The 10,255-nt window shown below is 42.5% G+C and overlaps 1 non-coding gene across 1 annotated transcript; it reads left to right on the top strand.

Annotated features, from left to right (window-relative positions):
- Window positions 1–1,019: 1,019 nt before the first annotated feature.
- LOC123325365 lies at window positions 1,020–1,127 on the top strand. Its single transcript, XR_006540382.1, has one exon. It is a non-coding gene; the product is annotated as a U6 spliceosomal RNA (small nuclear RNA).
- Window positions 1,128–10,255: the final 9,128 nt, after the last annotated feature.

Here is a 10,255-nt window from a genome sequence, read left to right as displayed (position 1 = left end):
CATTTGTTAACTGAACAGATTGATTTCACAGGTTCTATTGACCCCATGAAACATTCAACATTGGACACTCACCACCTTATATCAACTCTGAGAAGTCTAGATTAAGGGAATGGAAAAAGGATGAATATCAATTTAGGATCCACGTTGAAAGGAAGCATCTTTAAGGTCATGAGATTGGACCTTGAGTATCTATTTCAGTGTCTTCAATCCAGTTTAATTTCAAATACTATTAGCCACAAACAAGGGCAGAAAGAGATTTCTCTTTTCCAGAAGTGAACTCTTGAGCCAGATCCAAAGCTATCACCTCAGATGAAAATAATATGATTTACCACAAGAAAAGTTTCCATCTCCTTTTATCCAGGGTTAGAAATAGGGGACCATGTGTAGCAAGTTTGTTCAGGATGCTAATGATGCCATCAGATTCTAAGTCATAGGATGCAAAGTGATGATCTGAAGACCAAATCTGGCCCACAGATGTATTTTATTTGCTCTACACTATTATTTTTTCATTGAATTAATTGCCAATATAGAAAGTAAGGAGAATGCATACAGAACCCTGGTTTTCTCCCCCACCACCCCCTTTGAAAAAGAAAACCAAAAGATACAGCAAATTGGACCCACAATCCCAAATTATACTGACAATTAGCTGGTGTTCAAGTTCAAATTCCCATGATTGGCTGCTTCTCTACCATAGTCCCCCACTGCCTGTTTTTACTCCAATACTGAAGCATTTCGATTTGCCATCCCTCATCACCCTGCACAGTTTTCTTTCTTACAGCCTGCCCACCTCATCTATTTCTTTTATCTGTCTGGGCCCTGCATGTAACTACCATCTTGAATGTCACAAATGTTGTTAAATTTCCATCTTTCTGGCTGAGAGTAAATATGCAAGTGTTCTGATTGTGGCTCTACCGTCATCATTCCAAGTCAGCTGGCTGATTCCATTCATTCCTCCGAAACTTCTGTATGCATGTGGTCCCTAAAGAGGTGGGGGTGGGATCAGAAAAAGGATAAACTGTGTGCTCCCTTCAGCAGCACATATACTAAAATTGGAGCGATACAGAGAAGATTAGCATGGTCCCAGCGCAAGGAGAAAAAGGACAAGGTGAGTGAAAGAATCAGTTATTTCTGTGACTCTGAATAAGTAGGGTTGTCAAAAGAAGAGGAAGACTAATCTGAGTGTGTATAATACCCATGATTCTTAGAGCACATACTATGTATTTATGTATACAACTAGTGCTATATATACATATATATGTATATAATCACTCACAAAATCACTTATATTGTCCCCCTAGGGACATGTAAGGGGTTTTTTTCAAGTTAATTTTAGCTATACAATTTTTTTCATCGATTTCCTTAATTTTTTTTATTCGGTTAGGTTACTTTTATTACCATAGTACCTGAATATTATAAATATAAAATTAGATTAACAGTAAAATGTATATAGCTTCTAACATATTTATACCCACAATACATTGACAATTAAATGAACACAAAATAACACAATACAAGCCAAGTGGCTAACACCAATTTAATATGACCGTTGATGGTGCTTTGCTGTAATAAGCACTAACAACTAAAGGACACTTACTGTATGATACGGGTTCTTTTGATGAAATCACACTGTACAAGTACATGGTACCTTTTCTGAAATCCTTGGGGCAAGATGTAATAGAGAATTTTGAATGTTTCTTATTACAGAAAGGGGTAATACACAATAAACGCACTAATATTTTATAGTGTAACATATGACTATTCATAGTAAATGGGATAACTAAAAACTATAAATAGACTCATGTCAGCGTGGGTCAGGTTTCATACCAAATAAGTTTGTCATAAACTTATAAAAAATGGCTGGGTCATTTAATAAGTCCTACAGCCTTGAGAGAATTACTCAATTTCAATGATCTCATCCACGAAATAATTTCATCAGATGAGAGTAACTAGCCTGTGACCTGCAGCCAGAAAGAAAACCAGGATGTTTATGCATGGCCACCAGAAGTTGCAGAATAAATACTATACTTAGGATAAGTGTGTTCCTTTATTGAGTAGGTATATGGCATTTACAGTGCTACACCATAGGTTAAAACAAGGACCCAGAAATAAATGAGGCCACTGTCTGGACTCAGGGAGCTCCTGTCCAGCAGGAGAGACAGACCTGCAAATGAACACCTGACAGTTGAGTATAAAAAGAGTGACAATACCTGTGTGTGAAAAAGGCAAATTGATGCCCTAGGGGAGATTAGGGCACACTTTCTTGGTCAGTGATACTGGTGTCAAGGAGGGTTTTGAAGGATGAATAGGAATTCACAAGACAGCGGATATTATTAAAATCGATCTAACCTTTTAGAGACAAATTTAATAATATTGTAGAGGGCACTTAAGGAGAAATAGATTCTCTTTTGATGTTTACCGGCTGAATCATTTTTGTCTCTTCTGAGCCAGTGCCCAACCCACTCTTAATGCTCTCCCGCACTGGTCATGAATGCTGAACACACATCAGTTTGTGGAATCTCTTTTCTCTTAGTAGGGAAGAACATGCAGTTCTTAGACCCTGCTTTGGTCCTATTTTCTTTCTAATATTGAAAATGCTAAGTGAACAAGATGCTTATCTATTTATTAAGACATTTGCTGGGTTCTCGAAGACATGTGGCTTCTCCACCCTTTCCCCTCCTTCCTGTAACCCCCCCCCCAACCAGTTCCTGTCAGTGGGAACTTGACGATCATAAACCTAATTCTTTGAGGCTGTTCTAACTCTTGAACTCTTCATTGGTTGGCCTCCCTGCAAAGGAATGAGTTCATGGGAGGAATCCCTTCGGTGTATGTGGCGTCACGGCGGGTAGCTGGGGGGCACACACAGAGGGCTCCATGGCATGGTCCAGAGTCATAATGGGCTCCACAGAAGGACTGGTGATTTGCATAAATTTAAATAAAGATTCTCTACATATCTGTTCAGCAAGTATTGATCAGAGAGACAGAAAATTACATGGAGACTGGACAGGGAAAGAAGACCTTGGAGGCAGCCCTCAACCTCTCCCTGGATATTCCCAGCAAGCCGCAAACTTGCCCTCTCCCTATTGCAAACACGAGGCCCTCTGGAGAAATGGGACCACACTTTTTAGAAGGCCATTTGGTGATCATCTAATGTGACTGTACATGTCCCTTGCAAATCCTACCCCTCATCCGCAAGTGGCTCTTGGAATAAATGTCCACATTTAGGCAGGAGACTCCTGACTCCCTGAGGGGAATCCAGGAGAGCAGAATTGTCTTCTTCTTGCACCACACACGTGCAGTGCCATTTGGGTGACCTTTTCCATTGGCACCACGCTGCCATCCCTAGGGATCAACCCTAATCTCTCCTAGAATTTTAGGAAGAGGGCTTCAGAAGACATAAAGAACCCCACATTAACATTACTATTCTGAATCAAAGCAGGCTCATTCCCAAACCCCAGTAAATTATTTCTGAAAAGGGAATTGTGAGGCTGATTTGCTGACTGATGAATCCCTTTCAGATTGGATACCTTGCTTGTGTTAGTGACAGAAGGATGAGAACATGAGCATCTCTGACTCACATTCTGGATTTATCACTGGGCATTGCGGTTTGACTGAATTTCCAGTGTTAAAATGGCAGTTGCCTCATGGTTTTCCCTGTGTTCACTTTAAGAAGCTCAGCAGTGTGATGCGTCAAGTGCCAATCCTGCCCAAACAGTGTGGTTTAGGGGCTCAAGTGATTGAAAGACAAGGGGGGGTTTCCTTGGTGACACATTCATGTTCCAGCTAACAGAGGGTCTGGAGAGCTGGTGTGGAATCTGTAACTCAAGGCTTGTGTTTTAGCATCTCCATCAGTGATCATCTTCCCGCTCACATTATAGTTTGTGGTATGGTTCCCTTCACCACATTCATACCTGTCTGTGCAAAAGGCTTGCATAATGCAGAGTGTGGTTTAAAATGTGTGAAAACTTCATCCAGATCTTCGAAGCTTGCCTTGTCTTTGATCTCAAAGCCAGTCAAGGAGAGCAAGCATGTCTATTTCTAATTCTAGCTGTATGTAAGCTGGGGAGAGACACATCATTGCAAAGCAAAGCTCTAGAGAAAAAAAAAAGAAAGATAAACTTTCTTTACAGTACTTTGTCTCGCATTTTTCCAGTTTAAGCATGTTTTCGATCCAGAGTGGTGTAAAATGAAGAAGACAAGGGTGGGGGTGAAATAATAAAAAAGCCTGAAGACTTTATTATTTCTGATTGGGGAAAATGCAAATATAACTCGACTCCTCTGTGTCACATTGTTTCATATGTACCTACCCTGAAATTCTATGAATGGGGAAGCAGGATTGTTCCTCAGGGCTCTGGAGAAGTCTGGGGTATGATGTGGGATGAGGAGGGGCGCTAGAAGATAAGTAGAAGATAAGTAGAAGATGTTTTTGGAGATGTATGTGGCAAGGCCAGGTAGTGGGGAGTCTTAAGAGCTTCAGCCTGAAGGAGTTCAGTTTTATCTTGAAGGTAGAGGGAAAATATTGGAAGGGTGACACTTAAAAAAAACAACCATTATATATATGTGTGTGTGTTTGTGTGTGTATACATACGTATGTATACATATACAATGATTATTCTGCCTTTCAATATAACACTGTCTCAGAAGTGTTTCCCATATTTATACAAGTATAATTTTAATGCTAGTCTGCTGAGAAAGCTTACTTTAGTTCCTCAACTGCTAAAATTCATATCATTTCATCATATATTTTTAATTACTCATTTACTTCTCTATCCATCCAGACTGTGGTGCCCTTGGAGTCAAAGACCCAGTCTTCTTTACACTTAACCTTTATCATCTAGAATAGAGGTTGATATAAATAGAAGAAAAGCCGGGCATCTTCCCACCCATATCTTCCAAAGGTTTTGAGGATTCTCTTTCAAATATTTCGGGCCTTTCCCCTTTGCTTCCTTAAGGTAGTCAGCTGCTATGCTATCCTCAGCCCTATATATATTCAAGCAACAAACTGACCAGTTTAAATAAACTCCAAGATTGGTTCTGACTTCTAACCACATGACAGGTGTGTAGCTAAGAATTTGACATACAGAAATGAACCTTTCTGTCCCCCCTACTCACACAGCGCACAAACTGTGTGCAAATGTAAATCTGATTCACGTGATTAAATAACAGGCTAGCAGTCTGGTCAGTCAATTCAGTTTTACCTGTCTGAATGTATTAGTCCAACTTTACAAGAGATCCATCTTTGATTTTCTTGTGCCACGCCCTGGGGCTGATGCAGAGAGAGTGTATCTGTGTCAAGGTGAAATCAACTGCCTTCCTTACAAAAAAACAGGGAGTTGTCCATGGCTTCTTCTAGTCTTCCTTCCCATTTTTTTCTTTTTTTCACAACACTTGCTCAATCTGGGCTGCCCCCAATACAACAGAGGGTAACTCAGTCTGTAAGGACCAAACCTAATGTCTCCCAGGATCCCATGGAGAAGTTTCCAAAAACAATAAAGATCCCCACATTTCTGGCTCTGAATCAAAGCAGACTCACTCTCAGGTCCCAATATATTCATTCTGAAAAAAGAAAAGCCACACCAGGAAGAATTGGTAAAAAAAAATTTTTTTTCTTGCTCAATTTACAAGAACTGAGGAGATGTCTATTCCAAGAAAGAGAAAACAAAGAAGAAAAAAAAACCCCACAAGCTGTTGGAGGCATAAATGATGATGCCTGGAGAAAGGAGACATAAAAATTAATTTTTGCCCTGGCAAAGGATGAAGTTAATAGAGAGAAGAGAATCTAAGAAAGGGAAATTAAAGCCAACATGCTTCTGGCTTCTTGAGAATGCCCCCTGAGTCAACTAATTACCTGCGAGGAGATTATGGAGCGAGTTGTCTGAACTCCTCTCACTTAGCAGGGGAAAAAAAGGAAGAACAACCATGTGACTCTATCATGAGGGCTAGAAATTAGCTTGGGAAAAAATTGCCAAGAAAGTGGGAATGGAAGAGAAACAAAGAGTAATAATAAGCAGTAATAAGCCAGCTGCCTTCAACAGCAATCGCTAAGCTGGCTCATGGAATCATGGTCTGGATCAGGAACATACCTGGGGATTTCTTTTCTTCCTTCCTCCTTCCTCCTGTTCCTTTCTCCTTTCCTCTCATCCAAAAGGTAAACAGCTGCTATGTGATGGCTACTCTCCCAAACACTGGGAACATAGAATAAGACATCCTGGTCACGAGGGACATTAATTCATACAAATGAGAGGAAGAAAATTTTTCACCCAACTTCTCAGGAAAGGAGTCGTATTTGTTTGGAAAAAAAAAAAAATCTTGATGAGTGGGTGGGATAGAAAGTAACACCCTGGCAGGCCTAGGTCTGGCTGAGGACTGCATGCGTAGGAATCGGAGGAAGAGATTCTTCGATATGCTGGAGATCAAGGGTGAAAGCAGGATGAACAGTCAAGGTGAAAGTTTGCACTCCACAGTGTGACTCTTCACCAAGGTTCTAAAATGCTCAGTGCAAGTTTCATGTGAACACCTGTAAGTAGGCTGAGTTCTACGCATGGATATCAGAGCTCAACGGAAACCGTCTGCAAGGGCCAGCAGAGACCAGAGACCGAGCAGAGAGAAAGAGGAGGATGACGGCCATAGGAAAAGACACGTACCAACACAGGCCATGTCACCGGAGTCCAGGCTGAGTTTGAACAGATTTGCAAGACTCAGAGGTTTCTAGGCTGCACTGGGGCTTTACATTCAGTTGGTTGTAGGAGAACACTGAAAAGTCCACAAACCCATTATCTGAGGATAGAAGAAAAAATACATTGTAAAGCAACCCAACTAATGGTGGATCAATACATGGACTGTACTGTGTATCATGTATTATCGGGGCTCAGGGGCATCAAGTGTCCGTGTACCTGTAGGTAGACTTTAGAGAAATCCGTGAACACCCTGAAATGACATGCAAAATGTTATGGTATGTATATCCCCCAAATACTTATCAGTGAAAGTAACCAGCATTTATGGAGGATTGACTATGTATTATTATGCTAAAAGCTTAATACATAATTATGTCATGCTCACAACAACTCAATAAGAAAGAAAGAAAGCTGAAAATCAGGGACTTTGCATAAGCCACGAAGGTCACACCCCCAGTGAGTAGCAGAGCATGGGTGTGAACTCATGTCAAAATTATTAGCCTGCATGCTCAGCTGAGGTCCCAGTCTTGTGCCCTCTGAACTTTGCTCAGTCCAGAGTCAGTCAGATTTTGTTACCACTTCAAAACATTTCTACATAGAGAAAAAGATTAGAAAAAATCTTAAGGGTCACTGGGTCTCAGATTCGCCTCCTAATTTTGGAGGGCCTACACATCCCAGGCACCTTCATGTGTCCTATTCTGTTCCATCCTCTCCCCGCCCTACCCCCAACTCCATCAGTGCAGTAGGCAGAAAGGTCTCCCTTTGACAGTCGGAAACACTGACTTCAGAGTGGTCAAGTCCACTGCTTTTGGTAAGTGCACATGAGTTTGCACCCTGGTCTCACAGTCCCAATGGAGCAGTAGAAGAGTTTCCAAGGGGTCAGTTTGGTGGACTCCTGAGCTGGAGAAGAGTCATCCAGAAGGCCGGTTGAAGTATTGTCGTGAGATCTGTCAAATCATATTGCAGTTTGAATCCTGCAAAAGAGGGGGCCTCGGAGATGTGGCTTTATTGATGGACGTAGAGACCCATACAACGTGCACAGGCACCAGGCGAGAACAAAGTCCCTGGAGACTTTTGACTCTGAGTTTGTCAACTCTACTGACGGAACAGCCATCACAGCTGTTAGGAATTTCCGAGTCGTTGCACCTGCCCGCCCCCGCCTGGTGTTCCTTCAGCTCGCGGTGGGAACAGCTCGGCCGGCCAGGCGTGCCACTCCTTGGGAAGAACAAAAGGAGCTGCAGCTGAAATAGACCCTCCTTACGAAGAAGTCTGCACTCGCTCGTGCCTGGAGTGGCTGTGGGTGCCCTTGGGGTGAGTCAAGCCCAGAAGACCCAGGAGACAAGCATGGGGCCATTGACAAACAGGGAAGACCTGTGGAGACCCCAGTTGTAATTTCATGACCAAAGGGAGGGCGGAAATGAGGGGCGGGATTATTTCCTTAGTACCTGATTGGCCAGGACTGGTTAGCGCCGCGTTCAGCTAGCTCACCATTGCTTAGTTGGAAGAGAAGCGCGGTTCTGCCTTTTTAAAGCAAAGAAATAAAAGAGCAGAAGAACCTTTGTAGAAGAACTACCACAAGGGAGAGGTTGTCCTTTCTGCTTGAGGGGAGGGGATGACTTATTACAACTTCAAATGCTTGATGAGGTCACGCCTGAAGACACTTAAGAACTGGCCTAACAGCAGCTTCGCCGGCCATTCGACATGTACTAGATGGCAGAGCAGCTGCTGAAGGAAAAAGAAAGCTTTTATAAATTGTCCTCGGGTGAGTAGCTAAAGAGGCACGGCATCAGACTTCTAGAAGAAGACCCAACAGCTAACTCTAGTGCCGTGGTTCTCAAAGTCCAACAGCAGTGGCAGAAGCTGGGAACCTGTTAGAAATGCCAACTGGCGGGGGGCCGGGGGGGAGGTGCAGCTGGGTGACTCAGTCAGTCAAACCTGTGACTCTTGGTTTGGCCTCAGGTCGTGATCTCAGGGTCCTGCCTTGGGCTCCCTGCTCAGCATGGAGTTGCCTTGAGATTCTCTGTCTCCCTCGCCCTCTGCCCCTCCTCCCCAACTCGTTAGCGCACGTTCTCTCTCTCTCTCTCTAATAATTAAAATCTTGAAAGAAAGAGAAAAAAAGAGAAAGAAAGAAAAACTCTAAGATCCCATCCCGACTTAACAAACCAGAAACTCTGAGGGTGGGACCCAGCAATTTGTTCTAACAGGTCTTCCATGGGATTCTGACGTTTGCTGAAGTTCAAGAAGCTCTGTTTTAGAGCATAATAGAATAGACTGACTCAGGGTCAGACAATTACAGGTTACGGTCCCACCTTAGACACTAATTCATGGTAAAACTTGGGGCAAGGTTCTTTAAGCCCTCTGAGCCCCACCTTCATCGTGCTGTGTGAGAATAATGGTGGCAACAGAGCTCTGCAGAGGAATGTCAGTGTGAAGTGGTTAGCCTCAGTGCCTGCTCACTCAGCAAATGCTAGCTTCTCTCGGGGTCATTTAAAACACCAGAATTGGGTCACTCCACACTAACCAAAGGTTTGGGCAGCTCTTCTGTTCAACTAGCACCATGTCTAAGCATTATTCCTTACTCTTTAAAAACCTTTGTTTCCCAGACAATAGACTACCTGCCTCAGAATTAACTGGTGCATCAGTTAAAAAATACAGATGATCTAGTGCTCATATCAGACCCACCGCATCTGCATCTTGTGAAGTGTGATCTGGGTATCTACAAGCTTAAAAGTGTTCCCTGAAGATGCTTCTGCAGACTACAGTGCAAGAATCATTGATTAAAATGAGATAAGATGCAACTTGGCTGTGGCTTTGCTATCACAGACACTCTCCCATAGGCTGAGCTGGAGCAGACACATTGTTTCAACGTGACACAGTAAGTAGAACCAAGAAGTGAAACTTTATGAACTTTGCTTCCCTGTTCATGATCCTTACCTGTGGGGCTGATAAGCTACTGGCTCTATTTCTCTTAGCTGGCCAACCTGGAATCGAGGCAATTTTACTGATGTCTGGGGGGAAATGGTGGTGGTAGCAGAAGAGAACTGCGTTATTCGGAACCCACGATTGTACAAGATGCTTTACACAGAAACTTCTGGAGTTTTGTTTTTCCAGGAAGACGTGGTACTTCTTTAAGGAGTTCAGAATCTATTAGAATGGGCACAGCTCAAAACTTGTTTTTTTGGTGTGTGTGTGTGTGTGCGCACACGCGCTCCTCTCTTTTTCCTACTCCTACTAAGATGGCCAGTTAGTTGGATGTTCTCCTGGAACCTCTGGTTTGAGAAGAGAGAATGGCTGTTTGGCACATTCAGGATGTGTGTTTTGTATGGAAGGGAGGAAGAAGGGGGTGGGAGAAAGGGGCTTTGAACTCAAGTCACCTGGGCAAGCCCCCACCAAGATACCAGTCTGTGATTCTCTAAATCCCCCTAGTGATATATGCATGTATCAAACACAGAAGTCAAAGCATAATATCTGTAAATATATATTTATATGATAGCTGATGTTTAAATATATATAATATATAAAAATATATATGACATATATATAATACATGACATTTAAATCTATAATATATAATAGCTGACGTT

The sequence above is a fragment of the Neomonachus schauinslandi genome, chromosome 7, assembly GCF_002201575.2.
Source record: "Neomonachus schauinslandi chromosome 7, ASM220157v2, whole genome shotgun sequence".
Classification (NCBI taxonomy): domain Eukaryota; kingdom Metazoa; phylum Chordata; class Mammalia; order Carnivora; family Phocidae; genus Neomonachus; species Neomonachus schauinslandi.
Note: the sequence above shows the minus strand (reverse complement) of the source record. Positions and strands in the feature narration are given on the sequence as shown.